Source organism: Saccopteryx leptura, chromosome 2, assembly GCF_036850995.1.
Source record: "Saccopteryx leptura isolate mSacLep1 chromosome 2, mSacLep1_pri_phased_curated, whole genome shotgun sequence".
NCBI lineage: Eukaryota > Metazoa > Chordata > Mammalia > Chiroptera > Emballonuridae > Saccopteryx > Saccopteryx leptura.
The window spans coordinates 334789871-334808947 of record NC_089504.1 but is presented as its reverse complement, the minus strand read 5'-3'; the positions used below and the strand labels follow the sequence as shown (position 1 = coordinate 334808947).

General features: G+C 38.8%; 1 protein-coding gene across 1 annotated transcript in view; it reads right to left on the bottom strand.

Annotated features, from left to right (window-relative positions):
- The window catches only part of SSH2 (slingshot protein phosphatase 2), a 300617-nt gene that overhangs the window by 148823 nt on the left and 132717 nt on the right, over nt 1-19077 (bottom strand). The window lies entirely within an intron of this gene.

The following is a 19077-nucleotide window of genomic DNA, read 5'->3' as shown; positions in this document are numbered from 1 at the left end:
GACACCTGACCGGGGCGAAATGGTTTTTAATACATATATTAAACTGCCCTATAGATGTATCATACATGCCCCGCAGATGATCCTGGCAAACACAGGATTTAGGGAGGGGCCAAACTAAATACAATCTCTTTTTAAAAGAAAGAAAGAAAGCCCCAAGAATCTCAGTATCAACTGTCTGAAGTTTTTTATGCTTTCATTTGGGTGATGAAAATGTGTGTGTGATATGTTTTCTTAGTGTATTTGACAATTTAAATGTTTAAAATTGTAAAGCATTAAAAATGCTTATTAATTATTTCGGTCATTTTAAAAATGCTACAATGACTTTCTGTTAGATGATCAATATTTACACATTCTTACCAGGTAGTCTTATTGAATAAATTACCAGAATAATCTATCTAGACTCATGATGTCTGTGGTGCCCTTGGATTGTAAGGGGAGTGGTAAGTTTTCATAGAGAATATTATTGGACTGTTGGTGAGGGTTGTGGGTTGTAATGGGGTGATGAAAAGATGAAAATTATATTTTAAACAACTGTATCCTGGACATTTGTTTGACAAAGCTTAAATAGGACTTGCAGTAGTCATTGCTTTATTCAGTGAAAATTATTTGGTGTGAAATTTCTGAGCAATCTGATTTTCTTATCAAAGTTTTATATGTAGTTATTTCTTTTTCCTTTTTGTTGAATTTATTGTGGTGACACTGGTTAACAAAATTATAAAGGTTTCAGGTGCATAATTCTACAACACACCATTTGTACACTGTATTGTATGTTCACCATCCCAAGTCAAGTCTCTGTCCATAGTTCTTATTTCTATATTTGGATCAGTGAAAGACCTTCATTTGATATATAAAGATATATGCACTTTCCTTAGTCATGCTATCATGGCCTCTACTTTTTTGTCACTAACAACTTATATTCAAGTGCCTGTGTTTTTAATCTAGTTAATGTGCTCAAAGGCCCTACATGATTGATTTTAAAGACTGGGATAAAATTATTTTCAGTAGCATAGTTTAATGTGGTAAAAGATATATCATTTTATGGTAGAGTTGCCAGAATGCTGGTATTCTACTACCTGTGCAGTATGTTTTAAAACACAAATTTTTTGTTTGTTTGTTTTTGAGAGAGAGAGAGAGATGAGAAGCATCAACTCATAGTTGCAGCACATCAGTTCATTGATTGCTTCTCATACCTTCTCATGTCTTGATGGGAGGGGGTCAAGCCAAGCCACTGACCCCTTGATCAAGCCAGCGACCTTGGGTTTCAAGCAGTGACCTTGGGATCACGTCAATGATCCTGCACTCAAGACCGTGACCCCATCCTCAAGCTGGCAAGCCCATGCTTAAGCTAATGACTTTGGGATTTCAAACCAGGGACCTTAACATCCAAAGTCAGCACATCCACCGCACCGCCACCTGTCAGGCAGTAGTTATCACTTTTTATCTATTATAATGGCTCTTTCGAAAGCTCCTTTTTCATGAACACACCTAAGAAATCTTGTATTGACAGTCTATGATATTCAGGAGCCAAATGCTATTTTCTTTGGTATAGCTTCCACATCACATGTTTGGTATTGGTAATTTGATATATTTCATAGTGGCAAAATACTAGCTCTATTTTGGGACTTTTTATGGAACTACCCTTGCATTCAATACATAGGTGATTGTTAAAAGTCTTTTAATATTTATGTCAATACTTTTATAATTCTATGGAAATTATCTAATTACTTTAAAACGCACTCTTATAAATATGTCACATATGAGTTGTCAAAAAATTACTTTGAATACCTTAATATTTGCTCCATTTCTTTTTCTGTACATATAACATGTCTTCTTTCAGAACGGGAATATAGGTGTGCTTCCCAATGTTTACTTTTATGTCTGTTATCTTTATATATCCAACTGGTGAACACTGAAATGGCTTGAGAATAAACTGCTCAAAATTAAGAAAAAAGAAAGAAAGCCCAAAGTTTGGTGTTTTGTTTTTTTTTGTTTGTTTGTTTTTTTGTATTTTTCCAAAGCTGGAAACGGGGAGAGACAGTCAGACAGACTCCCGCATGCGCCCGACCGGGATCCACCCGGCCCGGCACGCCCACCAGGGGGCAATGCTCTGCCCACCAGGGGGCAATGCTCTGCCCCTCCGGGGCGTCGCTCTGTTGCGACCAGAGCCACTCTAGCACCTGGGGCAGAGGCCAAGGAGCCAACCCCAGCGCCCGGGCCATCTTTGCTCCAATGGAGCCTTGCTGCGGGAGGGGAAGAGAGAGACAGAGAAGAAGGAGAGGGGGAGGGGTGGAGAAGCAGATGGGCGCTTCTCCTGTGTGCCCTGGCCGGGAATCGAACCAGGGACCCCTTGCACGCCAGGCCGACCTCTACCACTGAGCCAACCAGCCAGGGCCAAGTTTGGTTTTCTTAAAATTATATTATTTGGTGTTCTGTGAAATTCACATTCCAACATATCTGAGATGATTACCTTTTAATTCAGAGCATATTAAAAATGATTTCATTAATTACATGTTCTAGCTCTTAAGAAAAGGGATAGTTAAGCAAAACAAAAAACAAAACAAATTAGCCTTCCAGGCATATTTCAACTTATTTAAAAAGGGCTTTAACCTAAATGGCACTTGCCTTTTGTAGGTGGTGGTGAAGAATATGCTGTAGTGGTTTTGAAGGTTTCTGACATACATATGGAAAAGATTTGTTTATTATGGACATAAAATTATGAATCCTAGTTTGAGAAGAACACAGTTTATATTGATAAAAAGGGGTAATAGTAAAAATATTAATACTAGTTACTGCTTGTTGAGTGCTTATTACTATGTGATAGGCATTTAACTTTTTTTTTTTTTTTTTTGGTGACAGAGAGAGAAAGACAAAGGAAGGGACGGATAGGGACAGACAGGAAAGGAGAGAGATGAGAAGCATCAATTCTTCATTGTGGCATCTTAGTTGTTCACCGATTGCTTTCTCATATGCACCTTGACCAGGGGGCTGCAGCAGACCGAGTGACCCCTTGCTTAAGCCAGCGACCTTGGGCTCAACCTGATAAGCCCTGCTCAAACCAGATGAACCCGCGCTCAAGCTGGCGACCTTGGGGTTTTTTTTGTTTTGTTTTAATTTTATTTATTCATTTTTAGAGAGAAAAGAGAGAGGGAGAGAGAGAGGAGAGAGACAGAGAGAGAGAAGGGGGAGGAGCTGGAAGCATCAACTCCCATATGTGCCTTAACCAGGCAAGCCCAGGGTTTCGAACCAGCGACCTCAGCATTTCCAGGTCGATGCTTTATCCACTGTGCCACCACAGGTCAGGCAGACCTTGGAGTTTTGAACCTGGGTCCTCTAGGTCCCAGTCCTAGGCTCTATCCACTGTGCCACCACCTAGTGAGGCTAACCTTTATATCTCAAATCCTTATGAGATATTGTAAAATATTGTTTCTATTACAGAGTTGAGGGAATGGGCTCAAAGACGCTAAGTATCTTTTCCCAAAGCCTGAAAATGGATGAAAAGTATGGTTCTTCATTTATTCCTTCTACAGAAGGTCATGAAGTACCTTCTATATGCAAGAATTCAAGGATATAATCATGAACAAGATAGAGACTGTCCCTGCCCTAATTGAGTTGTAAGTGGCAAGAACAGATAACAAAAGTCTGTGTAATAGTAGGTAGGGTTGGACGTATTGTGCAAAGGAAGCAGAGAATTCTGTTAGAACACAAGGTGAGAATTTTTCCACAGAAGGGTAAGGAGTGTTGTAAGCAAAGGTGGCTCATAACCAATTCTGTGTTTTAAACAGTTTCTAAGTTTCCTGACCTTTTGTTTAGTATTCCAGTTGAACAGCTGTTTTAGGGCTGGGCTAGGTCATTGATAACAGGTCCTTTCTTCTCTCGCCAAATGGCTGTGTAGTTTAGGGAAATTTCCCAGTGAATAATTAACACGAGTACAGTCTGCCAGTTATGTTTATTAACACATTCTTTCTGCCTCAGGATGGTAGAATAATAGTGAATCAGAGAAGCAAGGATATGAGTCTTTGCTTAATAAATATTCATTGAATGGATGAAACAAGATGATCAGTACCTTTAAACAGGGTTTTCTAAATGACACCCAATGGCTGTGACTAGGTAATCGTTCAGGTTGAATCACATTTGACTGGCTGATGCAGAGATGGAAAGCTCTTAGTTCTAATTTGATACTAGATTTGTATTAAATAAGAAATTTACTGGTATCTAAAGTCTGCCAATTTCTTTTCTTGTTTTTCCTCAGTAAATGATCTTAATACTATATGATATAAAGGGTGTCAATCATAGTGCAAAGTTAGACAAATTGGGCTACAAGCTTGTGAAAGAAAATAGGGAAGAACTTAGACAAATACAAGTGAAAGTACCATTACTTTACACCTTGCCATAATATTTGGTGCTCAATATTTGTCAAAGCTTTCCTATGAACTATTTTGCTTCCTTTTTAAACAATCCTATAGGATAGATGAGCAGATATCCTTATTTGACAGATGAGGAAGCTGAGGCTTAGCATAGTTATGAGGTGAGACAAAACTAAAACCAGGTCTTCTTGCTCTTAGTTTATTTCTCTTTCCCTCTATTACACTGCTACTTGTCTATACTTCCCTTGATGACCTCTTTGTATATATAAAAAGAAAATCAACACTAACTAGTCAGGAAAGCTAAAATAGAATTGAGTTTTTATCCATAGGAGTAATATTACAATAAAGACAGAAAGAACAATAATATAATCCAACTTCCTTCCATTACACAGGTATAATAGAATATATTTGTATGCCTATAATTTATATAATTTCCTATTTAATCATAATTTAAAGAACAGATGCTGTTCTAGGATAAATTTTCACTTTTACCTGGGAAATCTTTTTTTTTTTTTTTTTTTGTGACAGAGATAGTCAGAGAGAGGGACAGATAGACAGGAAGGGAGAGAGATGAGAAACATCAATTCTTCATTGCAGCACCTTAGTTGTTCATTGATTACTTTCTCATATGTGCCTTGACTAGGGGGGCTGCAGCAGACTGAGTGACCCCTTGCTCGAGCCAGCAACCTTGGGCTCAAGCTGGTGAGCTTTGCTCAAACCAGATGAGCCTGCACTCAAGCTGGTGACCTCGGGGTCTCGAACCTAGGTCTTCCGCATCCCAGTCTGATGCTCTATCCACTGCACCACCACCTGGTCAGGCTTACCTGGGAAATCTTGTTTTTTGTTTTTGTTTTCCAAGAAATCTCTAATGAAAATATGGTAAGCATTTTGAATTCTCTATTCTGAAGAATAATATTCTACAAATAATACTAATATTCAACATATTAGTACTAGTAAATGCTCTTTAATTTCACTTTGTAAAAATTAGAGTTTCCTCATCATCTTTTGAGATAATTAAATATGATTATTGAAGTGATATGGGCCCTGGACAATTGGCTCAGTGGTAGAGCGTAGGTGCAACGTGTGGCTGTTCTGAGTTTGATTCCTGGTCAGGGCACACAGGAGAAGTGACCACTGCTTCTCCACCACTCCCCTTCTCCTTCTGTCTCTCTCTCTTCCCCTCCCACAGCCATGGCTTGGTTTGGTTCGAGTGCATCAGCCCTAGCCGCTGAGGATAGCTCCATGGAGTCTCCACCTCAGGGCATTGGCCCTAGACAGGAACTGCTGGGTGGATTCCAGTGGGGTCTGTCTCTCTATCCCCCCTCCTCTCACTTGAAAAAAAGAAAAAGAAAAGAAGTGATACAGATTCAATGATGGTGGCAATTGAGAGTTCATTTGGGTTATAATAGGAAATCTTTTAGTAATATCTATTTCCTTTAAAATATATTTCAAATATAAACATACACAGGTGATACATACATACATGCAAACACACACACACACACACACATACACACACACAATTTCTCTAATCCTGAAGCAGATACTTTTGTATATGTCTTGTATATATACATATGTTTCAGGGTAAGAAAAGTCTACAGTTTATATACTGTTTAAACCCACAAGCATAAGAATATAAGGGGGGGGAAAAACTTGACCTTATACTGAACTCATCAGTTCTAAATTAAGTGTTCAGAATAAACCTTTCTTAGTAGCTTCTTATCCTTTCATCTAAAACAAATAACTTGTAACAAAAAGGAAAATATATTAACTTCATTAATTTTTTAAATTCCCTGATATTTCCTGGAGGAAGGTAAGATTCTGATTTTGAGGGTTGGAATGAAGGGTTGAGAAATGGAGAAGAATGGGAAAATCTTTGGTTCTTATTTGCAGGCTATTTATTTAAAAAATGAAGTTAATTATACCTTTTATTTAATTGACAGAATCATATTGGAAATGATAACAGCACTATAACAAGTTAATCATCCAGTCATAAATTACTTTCAAAGCTGCAAGGTGCCTGTTTCTGTGCAGTCTTCCCTAGTTTCAATTCATACACTTATTTATTTACTCAGTAATTTAACAACTAGGTAATGCATGCCTATTAATTGCCAGGGCTTGGCCTAAACCTTGGGAATACAAAAAACAAAAAATGCATGGGAGTTGACAGCTTAGAGCAGAGAGAGTATAAAATGTGAAGTCTTTTCTTAGAAAGGGATCTCTGAATTATGATGAACTTTCATTGCTAATTTATTCACTGAATTCATATAGAACAGACCTTCAAAGTTCAACAGTTTTACAGCAAGATTAACAGCAAATTCATTAAAACTTTTCCATAACTGAAACTATCCGGTAAATGTCTTTTTTGGGGGGGTATATAGTTGTCTTTTATTTGTATGCTATGATTTGTTGTTGATGAGAAGAAAGTCTTTAATGTAGGGACTCTCCTATCTTAGATGTATGCCTTCTAACTCATTCCCTGGGTTTCCTTGGCTGCATTATTTTGTAAGGCCTTAATCCTGAGACAGTATCACTTGATGGTCTTGCTAGTTTGGTAAGTAAGTCACGCCAACACAAATCATTAGTACTCTATCTCTGCCCTTGAGTTCTTCACAACATGGCTTTGGTTTTAATTTTAAACACAATCTGGAAAAAAGCTCTTCAAATGACTCAAAAACTCTATAGTAAGGGGAAGACTGTGGAACTTTCGATCATGCGCTTCTAAAGATCAGGTTCCAGTTAGTAAAATCTACACATTTAGCTCTACAGACCCCTTCCAGCAGCAGCTTGGCACATTTTCCTGCCGACATCACTTGGAGCACTGCTGCTTCATGGTCCTGAGGCTTGAATGCCAGTTCAACACCGAGGAATATTCTGTTGGTGGTCTTAGCAAAAAGCGATAGCCCAAAGCCAGAGACTTCCCAGGGTTGGCCCCTTTTGTGTGGTTTGCATAAATAAGTACAAAGTTGTTGAAGGTGCTCCTTTCAGAGTGCCATGATTTAGTCAGTCATGTAAGGTAATAGACCTATGGAGTATGCTATTCATCCAGTACTTTGAATTTATAGGATCTGTGATCCAAATAGGTCTCAAGACATTCCTTACAGTACATGAGAACAATACTTTGCTACTTCTAGGAGGCATGCCTCATTGCACAGTCTTCAGCTCAAAGGACTCACCATAAATCTCAAACTATTTCAATAGAAGGCTATGTTCATAAAGAGCCAAGCAAAGAAGGCTTCCCAGGTAGTAGCCACTTCTGTGATGGACACTACAGTTGTGTTCTACAGACCCACCATACAAAGGCCTACTTGATAATAAAAGATCACTCTAATTTGGTTTATTTCCATTTCAGAGCCAATAATTGTGTTGTCCACCAGCCTTATAAAATTAGCTTCAAAATCTCTGAGGCTTTGGTTATGGTCTTTGGCCTGAACCTTTTGGACCTCGATGGGATGGACAAACACTAACATGAGAAGTTGCAGCTCACACAGCTGAAGAGGTACATCTGGATTGTCCTGTGGGTGACATGGAGGTATTGCATCCACACATAGAGCATGGGAGATGAGGATAGTGGCTGTGGCTTCAGCTCTTTCTTGCAGCTCCCTAACTATGTCTTTTTTAAAAGAATTAACTTTAAAAAGAATATTTGTGTAGTACTTTACAATTACTGAAAGTAAACTTTTAAAATTCAAAACAGTACAGAAACTTCATATTGGACTGTGGTTAAAATGAAAAATTCACAGCTATTATCAGTTATTTAATCATTAGATCTTACATTTACAGCATCTATCTACACTGCTCAGAAAAATTAGGAGATCAGAGAACATGCAGATACTCCAGTACTTTCAGCCTTTTGTATGGTGTATTTTCATCAATGAAATAAAAGTTGGTTTTGCACCTCATTTGCATAATCAAACAACTTTTTTTGACTTGTCGTTTGCTTTTCTGATGTTCTTGTTTAATAAAAAAAATCAAATGCTTCTTTTTTTTATCACTTCATATTCGTTTTGAAATATCCCCTAATTTTTGTAAGCAGTATAGTTTTTAAAGGAGATAACCCTTTGTTTAAGTCTATTTCTCCTTTCAATTCTGTCAGTTTTTTGCTTCATATGCTTTGATGAAGTTGAAATTAGAGTGTTATAACTTTAGGTTTCTGTCAGTTTTTTGCTTCATATGTCTTTTACCTACATAAATACAGGGGTAGGCAAAAGAAGGTTTACAATTGTGAGTACGTGAAACAGTTTATTCCTATATTATTATTAATTATTGTATTATTTATTATTAACCTTCTTTTGCCCACCCTATGTTTAAAATTGTTGTATCTTCTTGCTATATCAAATCTTTTGTTAATATGTAATGTCCCTCTTTGCCTCTTGTAAATATTTTTTTATTTGAAGCCTATTTTAACTGGTATCAGTATACTCACTCTTGCTCTCTCTTTTTTTTATCTTATTTTTATTAATTGTAATGCAGTGGCATTGATAAATCAGGGTACATATGTTCCGAGAAAACATCTCCAGATTATTTTGACTTTTGATTATGCTGCATACCCCTCACCCAAAGTCAAATTGTCTTCTGTCACCTTCTATCTGGTTTTCTTTGTGTCCCTACCCTCCCCCTACCCCCTCCCTCTCCTTCCTTGCCCCCTCCCCACCCCTCCACCCCACACCCTGTTACCATCACACTCTTGTCCATGTCTCTGAGTCTCATTTTTATGTCCCATCTATGTATGGATTCATATAGTTCTTAGTTTTTTCTGATTTATTTATTTCACTCCATATAACGTTATCAAGGTCCATCCATGTTATTGTAAAATGATCCGATGTCATCATTTCTTATGGCTGAGTAGTATTCCATAGTATATATGTACCAAAGTTTGTTTTTTTTTCTTTTTTTTGCATTTTTCTGAAGCTGGAAACAGGAAGAGACAGTCAGACAGACTCCCGCATGCGCCCGACCAGGATCCACCCGGCACGCCCACCAGGGGCGACGCTCTGCCCACCAGGGGGCGATGCTCTGCCCCTCCGGGGGGTCGCTCTGCCACGACCAGAGCCACCCCAGCACCCGGGGCAGAGGCCAAGGAGCCATCCCCAGCGCCCGGGCCATCCTTGCTCCAATGGAGCCTCGGCTACGGGAGGGGAAGAGAGACAGAGAGGAAGGAAGGGGGGGGTGGAGAAGCAAATGGGCACCTCTCCTATGTGCCCTGGCCGGGAATCGAACCCGGGTACCCCGCACACCAGGCCGATGCTCTACCGCTGAGCCAACCGGCCAGGGCCTATACCAAAGCTTTTCAATCCACTCATCCTCTGACGGACACTTGGGCTGTTTCCAGATCTTCGCTATTGTAAACAATGCTGCTATAAACATGGGGGTGCATTTTTCCTTCTGGAACCATTCTATGGTGTTCTTGGGGTATATTACTAAAAGTGGATAGCTGGGTCAAAAGGCAGTTCGATTTTTAACTTTTTGAGGAATCTCCATACTGTTTTCCACAGAGGCTGCACCAGTCTGCATTCACCAGACAGTGTCAGGAGGGTTCCCCTTTTCTCCACATCCTCGCCAGCACTTATTCTGTGTTGTTTGTTGATGAGCACCATTCTGACTGATGGAGGTGATATCTCATTGTGGTTTTAATTTGCATTTCTCTAATGATTAGTGATGTTGAGAATTTTTTCATATGCCTACTGGCCATTCTGTATGTCCCTCTTTGGAGAAGTGTCTATTCATTTCTTTTGCCCATTTTTTGATTGGATTGTTTGTCTTCTGGTGTTGAGTTTTACAAGTTCTTTCTATAATTTTGGTATTAACCCCTTATCAGACGTATGTCAAATATATTCTCCATTGTGTAGTTTGTCTTTTTATTTCTGTTCTTATTGTCTTTAGCTGTGCAAAAGCTTTTAGTTGATATAGTCCCATTTGTTTATCCTGTTTTATTTCACTTGCCTTGGAGAAAAATCAGCTAATATATTGCTGAGAGAGATGTCAGAGAGCTTACTGCCTATGTTTTCTTCTAAGATGCTTATGGTTTCACGCCTTACATTCAAGTCTTTTATCCATTTTGAGTTTATTTTTGTGAGTGGTGTAAGTTGGTGGTCTATTTTCATTTTTTTGCAGGTAGTGTCCAATTTTCCCAACACCATTTGTTGAAAAGAGGCTGTCTTTACTCCATTGTATTGTCCTTACCTCCTTTGTCAAATATCAGTTGTCCACTAGACTGTGGTTTATTTCTGGGTTCTCTGTTCTGTTCCATTGATCTATGTACTGTTCTTATGCCAGTACCAGGCTGTTTTGACTACAAAGGCCTTGTAGTATAACTTGATATCAGGAAGTGTGATACTCACGTTATTCTTCTTTTTTAAGATTGCTGAGGCTATTCGTGTTCTCTTTTGGTTCCATATAAATTTTTGGAATATGTGTTCTATATCTTTTGAAGGTATGTCATTGGTATTTTAATTGGTATTGCATTGAATTTATAAATTGCTTTGGGTAATATAGACATTTTAATTATGTTTATTCTTCCTAACCATGAGCACGGTATATGCTTCCACTTGTTTGTATCTTCCTTGATTTCTTTTATCAATGTTTTATAATTTTCTGAGTACAAGTCTTTAGTCTCCTTGGTTAAATGTACTCCTAGGTACTTTATTTTTTTGGTTGTAATAGTGAAGGGGATTGTTTCCTTAATTTCTCTTTCTGACAGTTCATTGTTGGAGTATAAAAATGCCTCTGATTTCTGAGTATTAAATTTTATATCCTGCCACCTTCCTGAATTCATTTATCAGGTCCAGTAGTTTTTTGACTGAGACTTTAGGGTTTTCTATATACAATATCATATCATCAGCAAATAATGATAGTTTTACTTTTTATTTTCCAATTTTGGTGCCTTTTATTTCTTCTTGTTGTCTGATTGCTGTGGCTAGGACTTCCAGGACTCTGTTGAATAAGAGTGGTGAAAGGGGGCACCCCTGCCTTGTTCCTGATCTTAAGGGATTGCTTTTAATTTTTGCCCATTGAGTATGATGTTGGCTGTGGGTTTGTCATAGATGGCTTTTATCATGTTGAGGTATGTTCCCTGTATTCCCACTTTGCTGAGAGTTTTGATCATGAATGGGTGCTGGATTTTATCAAATGCTTTTTCTGCATCTATTGAAATTATCATGTGGTTTTTCTCCTTCCTTTTGTTTATGTGATGAATCACATTGATTGATTTGCTGAATATTGTACCAGCCTTGCCTCCCCAGAATAAATCCCACTTGATCATGGTGTATGATTTTTTCCATATATTGTTGGATCCGGTTTGCTAATATTTTGTTGAGGATTTTAGCATCTATATTCATCAGGGATATTGGCCTATAATTTTCTTTCTTTGTGTTGTCTTTGCCTGGTTTTGGAATCAGAATTATGCTCGCCTCATAAAAGGAGTTTGGAAAGTCTTCCTTCCTCTTGAATTTTTTGAAATAGCTTGAGAAGGATAGGAGTTAGTTCTTCTTTGAATATTTGGTAGAATTCACTTGTGAAGCCATCAGGCCCAGGACTTTTCTTTTTGGGAGTTTTTTGATAACTGTTTTCGATCTCATTTGTTGTAATCGGTCTGTTTAGGTTTTCTGATTCTTCCAGATTGATTTTTGGAAGATTATATGTTTCAAGGAATTTGTCCATTTCATCTAGGTTGTCTAGTTTTTTGGCATACAGTTCTTCATAGTATTTTCTTACAATATTTTGTATTTCTGTTGTGTCAGTTGTTATTCTCCACTCTCATTTCTAATTTTATTTATTTGAGTCCTCTCTCTCTTTTTTCTTGGTGAGTCTAGTTAAAGGTTCATCAATCTTGTTTACTTTCAAAGAACCATCTCCTGGTTTCATTGATCCTCTGTATTGTTTCTTTAGCCTCTATGTCATTTATTTCTCTCTGATCTTTATTATTTCCTTCCTTCTACTACCTCTGGGCTTTACTTGCTGTTCTTTTTCTAGTTCTTTTAGATGCAGGGTATAGTTGTTTATTGAGCTTTTTTCTAGCTCTTAAGGTATGCCTGTAGTGCTATGAAGTTCCCTCTCAGGACTGCTTTTGCTGTGTCCCATAAATTTTGAGTTGATGTATGCTTCATTATCATTTGTTTCTAGGAATTTTTTTATTTCTTCTTTGATCTCATTGTTAACCCATTCATTATTTAATAACCTGCTATTTAGTTTCCCAGTGTTTGAGATGTTTTTTAGTTTTTCTGTTGTGGTTGATTTCTAGTTTCATGCAATTGTGATCAGAGAAATGCTCGATATGATTTCAATCTTCTTAAATTTGTTGAGACCACTTTTTGTGCCCTAACATGTGGTCTATCCTAGAGAATGGACCATGAGCACTTGAAAAGAATATCTATTCTGCTGCTTTAGGGTGAAAGGTTCTGAAGATATCTATTAAATTCAGTTGATCTACTGTGTCCTTTAAGTCTGCTGTTTCTTTGTTAATTTTCTTTCTTGAGGATCTATCTAGTGATGTTAGTGGGGTATTAAAATCCCCTACTATTATAGTGTTGCTGTTGATCTCGCTCTTTATATCCATCAGAGTCTGCTTTATATATTTAGGTGCTCCTATATTAGGTGCGTAGATATTTATGATGGTTATATCTTCCTGTTGGATTGCTCCCTTTATCATTATGTAGTTACCTTCTTTATCTCTTACTATAGTCTTTGTTTTAAAGTCCATTTTGTCTGATATAAGTATTGCTACCCCAGCTTTTTTTTCATTTCCATTTGCATGAAATGTCTTTTTCCATCCTTTTACCTTCAACCTATGTGCATCTTTTGTTTTAAGGTGTGTCTCTTGTAGACAGCATATGTACGGGTCCTGCTTTCTTATCCATGCAGCTACCCTATGTCTTTTGATTGGATCATTTAATCCATTTAATTTAAGGTTATTATTGATATGTAGTTGTTTATTGCCATTTTATTCTTTAAAGCTGTATTCCTCTTTTGCTATATTCTTTTCCCACTTTGATCTGTTTACAACAGGCCCCATTAACATTTCCTGCAGCATTGGTTTGGTTGTAATGAATTCCTTGAGTTTTTTTTTTTTTTTGTCTGGGAAGCTTTTTATTTCTCCCTTCAATTTTAAATGATAGCCTTGCTGATAAAGTAGTCTTGGTTGTAGGTTCTTGTTCTGCATTACTTTGAATATTTCTTGCCATTCCCTTCTGGCCTCAAGTGTTTCTGTTGAGAAGTCTGATGTCATCCTTATGGGGGCTCCTTTGTAGGTGATAGCCTTTTTTTCTCTAGCAGCTTTTAATATTTTCTCTTTATCACTTAGCTTTGTATTTTAATTATGATGTGTCTTGGTGTAGATTTCTTTGGGTTTCTCTTTAATGGAGTTCTCTGTGCTTCTTGAACTTGTGAGTTTCTCCTGCATTAATTTAGGGAAGTTTTCAGCTATGATATGATTGAACAAAGTCTCTATCCCTTGTTCTTTCTCTTCTTCAGGAACCCCTATAATGCGGATGTTATTTCTCTTTATGTTGTCACAGAGCTCTCTAAGAGTTTCCTCAGACTTTTTGAGTCTCTTTTCTTTTTTCTTCTCTGCTTTCATGCCTTCATTTCAGTTGTCCTCCAACTCACTGATTTGATCCTCAGCTCTATCCATCCTGTTTTTAATTCCTTCCATTGTGGTCTTCATTTCTGATATTGTATTTGTCATCGCCGACTGATTCTTTTTTAATATTTCAATATCCTTTTTTATACTTGCTATTTCTTTATTTAGGTGTTCGTGATGACCATCCATTGTTGTTCTAAGATCCCTAAGCATCCTTACAATCATTATTTTGAACTCCGCATCTGGAAGTTTGATTATTTCCATATCACTCAGTTCATCTCCTGAAGGTTTCTCTTGTGGTTTCATTTGGATTGCACTTCTTTGTCTTCTCATTATGTCTGTGTGTTTGGGTATTTTCTTTGTAGGCTGGTTGGTTGAGTCTGCCTCCAGTTTTCACTTGTGTTGTTTCTAAGTCTTACTTGGGCTTGGCATCAAGCTATTATTTGTAATCCACTTTCGGATTATTGGGCCGCTTTGAAGTCTTATTTGTTTGTTTTCTTAACAGGTGATTGTATTGTTTGCTGATCTCAGCAGGGGGTATTTGAAACTAGTATCCAGGAATGCAGTGGGTGTGACCTGAGCTCTGATAGTCCCCTCTTCTGCCAGTTAATCTCTCTGGGGGCAGGTTGCTTTCTCAGCTTCAGTAGGGGGAGGTGTATCTCAGATCTCCATGGAGACCTGAGTTACTGCCCCTCCTCCCCACTTCTTGTTTTCAGCTGTGTCTTGTTGCGCTGATTGGAGCTGGAGAGATGTCTGTATCTCTGTGACTTGGAAATACTTTTGTATTTTGCTTTGTGGAAGGATCAGCCCCTCCCTCAGTTATGGCCACCTCCAGTACTGAATGAGTCAGCTTTTCAGGTCATCACCTTTATTCCTCTCCCCCTCACCATCCGTCTTTCTCTCTCTCTCTCTCCTTTCTTTTTGGAATACAAGAGGGCCCTTTCAACACACCTCGTTCCCTGGTCACCAGGCAAGTGGCTGTGAGCAGTATTTACTGCTCTTTTCCTTAGAGTGAAAGCCCAGCCTCACCCCCCCGCTCTGTTCCAGTAAGCAGGGGAGATTCAGGTGCTCCCTACCAGGTTTGTTGTAGCTTCTTTGCTCCTTGGTTTTTGAGAGCTGTTCTTGTAGTCCAGATTTGATTTTTCACACTGATTGTTCATAAATTAGTTTATAATCCAGTTCGGTGGTGTGAGCTGGGAGTCTGTGCGTCTGCTTACTCCGCTGCCATCTTCAGGTCTAATAGGGAGCTTTATGATTTGGGTCAGTCTGTTTACCTCTATATGAATCGTGGATTGTTTTCCTTATCTTGACAAAAACACCTTCGGGACAACCTGGGAGCCCAGGTTAAATTTAGAATTCTTGGACTCTTTAGGGGTTCTTGCCGGATTGTCTCTTGCTCTCTTTTGGTTACTATTTGCATGGAAATATTTTCCACCCTGTTTGTATCTTTGTATCCCAAATGAGTCTCTTGTAGTTAGGTCATGTGTTTATATCTCTTATGACGATCTCTATCTTTTGATTAGAGAGTCTAGTTCATTCACATTTAAAGTAGTTACTGACAAGGAGAAATTCACTTCTGTCATTGTGTTATTTGTATTATATATATGCCGTTTAGCATTTTTGTCTCTCAATTCCTGCATTACTGTCTTCTTTTGCATTTAGTTGATATTTTTTTTGTAGTGAAATGTTTAAATTCCTTTCTCATTTCCTTTTCTTTATATTTTTTAGCTAATTTCTTTGTAATTATAATATAAATGACATTTAACCTAAAGTTAAAACACTCTAATTTCAACTTATACCAGCTTAGCTTCAATAACAAACAAAAACCCTGCTCCTTTACAGCTCCACCTCCACGAGCCCTTTTAGTTGTTGATGTCATAACATTCTCTTTTTATACACTGTGTATCCCAAAACTAATAATTAATCCCAAATAATTTATCCCCAAACTAATAAACTAATAATTATCTTAAAGGATTACTCTCTTAAATTATATAGAAAACAAGATTTGGAGTTAGAAATCAAATCACAGTACACTAGCTTGACCAGGTGGTAGCGCAGAGGATAGAGCACTGACCTGGGAGGCTGAGGACCCAGGTTCAAAACCCTGAGGTTGCCGGCTTGAAGCCCAAGGTCACTGGCTAAAGCAAGGGGTCACTCAGCTGGAGCCCCACCCCCACCAGGTCAAGGCACGTATGAGAAGGCAATTAATAAACAAAGTGCTGTAACTATGAGTTGATACTTCTCATCTCTCTCCCATCCTGCCTGTCTCTCTCTCACTAAAAAAATTTATAGTATACTAGTAACTTTTTTCTTTAAATGTATGTTTCTTAAATCATGTAGAAAACAAAAAAGTACAATTACAAACCATTGTTATAATAATACTAGTTTTTTTTTTTGTTTTTTTGTTTTGTTTTGTTTTGTTTTCTTTCATTTTTCTGAAGCTGGAAACAGGGAGAGACAGTCAGACAGACTCCCGCATGCGCCCGACCGGGATCCACCCGGCACGCCCACCAGGGGCGATGCTCTGCCCACCAGGGGGCGATGCTCTGCCCATCCTGGGCGTCGCCATGTTGCGACCAGAGCCACCCTAGCGCCTGAGGCAGAGGCCACAGAGCCATCCCCAGCGCCCGGGCCATCTTTGCTCCAATGGAGCCTTGGCTGCGGGAGGGGAAGAGAGAGACAGAGAGGAAAGCGCGGCGGAGGGGTGGAGAAGCAAACGGGCGCTTCTCCTGTGTGCCCTGGCCGGGAATCGAACCCGGGTCCTCCACACGCTAGGCCGACGCAATAATACTAGTTTTTATAGTTGCCCATGTATTTACCTTTATTGAGATCATTAGTTCTCCATATGGCTTCCAGTTACTGTCTGGTGTCCTTTCATTTCACCTTGCAAGAAGTCCTTGAGCATTTCTTTCTTATAGAGCAGGTCTAGTGGTCACCAACTCCCTTAGCTTATGTTTATCTGGAACATTTTAATTTCTTTTTCACTTTTTTTTTTTTTTGTATTTTTCTGAAGCTGGAAACGGGGAGAGACAGTCAGACAGACTCCTGCATGCGCCCGACCGGGATCCACCCGGCACGCCCACCAGGGGGCGACGCTCTGCCCCTCTGGAGCGTCGCTCTGTTGCAACCAGAGCCACTCCAGTGCCTGGGGCAGAGGCCAAGGAGCCATCCCCAGCGCTCGGGCCATCCTTGCTCCAGTGGAGCCTTGGCTGCAGGAGGGAAAGAGAGAGACAGAGAGGAAGGAGAGGGTGAGGGGTAGAGAAGCAGATGGGCGTTTCTCCTGTGTACCCTGGCTGGGAATTGAACTCGGGACTTCCACACGCCAGGCCGATGCTCTACCACTGAGCCAACCGGCCAGGGCTCTTTTTCACTTTTAAAAGGCAATTTTGCCAGATATAGAATTCTTGTTTGATACTTTTCCCCCCTTTCAGTACTTTGAATATCTTGTGCCACTGTCTTTTGGTCTCCAATTCCATGTGAAATCTGATCAGTATTATCGAGGATTCCTTGTATGTGACAATTTGCTTCTCTTTTGCTGCTTTTAAGATTCTTTAACTTTTGAAAGATGTGTCTTAGTGTGGGACTCTTTGAGTTCACCTTACTCAGAATCATTGAGCTTCTTGGATTTTTTATTTTTTTATTTTTCTGAAATGAGAAGCAGGGAGGCATAGACATTAGAATGTAATAATGTGGTAAGCTTGAAAATCAGATTCTCCATTTTCCTCAGACTCCCACATGCACCTGACTGGCATCCACCCGGCAAGCTCACTAGGGGGTGATGCTCTGCCCATCTGGGGCATTACTCCATTGCAACTGGAGCCATTCTAGCACCTGAGGTGGAGGCCATAAAGCCATCCTCAATTCCTGGGCCAGCTTTGCTTCAGTGGAGCCTTGGCTGTGGGAGGAGCCAAGAGAGAGATAGAAAGGAGAGGGGGAAGGGTGGAGAAGCAGATGCACGCTTCTCCTGTGTGCCCTGGCTGGGAATCAAACCCAGGACTTCCACACACCGGGCTGATACTCTACCACTGAGCCAACTGGCCAGGGCCAGCTTCTTGTATGTTTATATTCAAATCTTTCATCAAGTCTGAAATGTTTTTAGTCATTATTAATTCAAACAGTTTCTCTGTTTCTCTCTCCCCTTTCTGGGATATCCTATGATATGTATGTTGATCCTCTTACTAATGTCATATAGGTCCTTTTGGCTCGGTTTGCTTTTCTTCATCTTTTTTCTTTCTGTTCCTCAGACTTGATCATTTCCACTGTCCTGTCTTCAAGTTTAATGATCTTTTCTCCTGTATGCTCAAATCTGCCTTTCAATTCATCTAGAGAATTTTTCATTATAGTTATTGTCCTTTTCAGCTCCAGAATTTCTTTTTGGTTTCTTTTTAAGTTTTTGCTTTAGTAATATTTCCATTTTGTTCAAATATCATTTTCTTGACTTCTTCCACATTTTCTTTTAGTTTTATGAACATCTTTAAACAGTTGCTTTAGTCTGACCTGGGGTGGCTCAGTGAATAAAGCGTCAACCTGAAATGCTGAGGTCACCAGTTTGAAACCCTACACTTGTCTGGTCAAGGCACATATGGGAGTTGATGCTTCCTGCTCCTCCCCTTCTCTCTCTCTCTCTCTCTCTCTCTCTCCTCTCTAAAATGAATAAATAAAAAAATTAAAAAATAAACAGTTTCTTTAAAGTCTTTAGATAGTGTATCTGCCATCAGGTCATTTTCAGGGATTTCTGTTGACTTATTTTTTTCCTTTGAATGCATTATATTTATACTTTCCTGTTTCTTTATATGCCTTGCAACTATTTGTTGAACACTGGACATTAGAATGTAATAATGTGGTAAGCTTGAAAATCAAATTCTCCATTTTCCTCAGGGTTTATTATTTTTTGCATTATTATTATTATTAATTGTTGTAGGCTGTCTCTGTACCATGGATCAGACTGAGGTGTAAGTTTATAGTCTTCTCAGTTTATGAGCCTTTCCCTGATCATGTATGATTACTTTCTAATTATCCCCTCATATGTAGTTAATTTTAAATGTCCTAATCTTTAATGTCTGGCTCCCCAAAGGAGATCAAGCAAAAAATAAAGAGGAAGAAAAGAAAGACTGCTAGCCCATTAAGTTGTTGAAG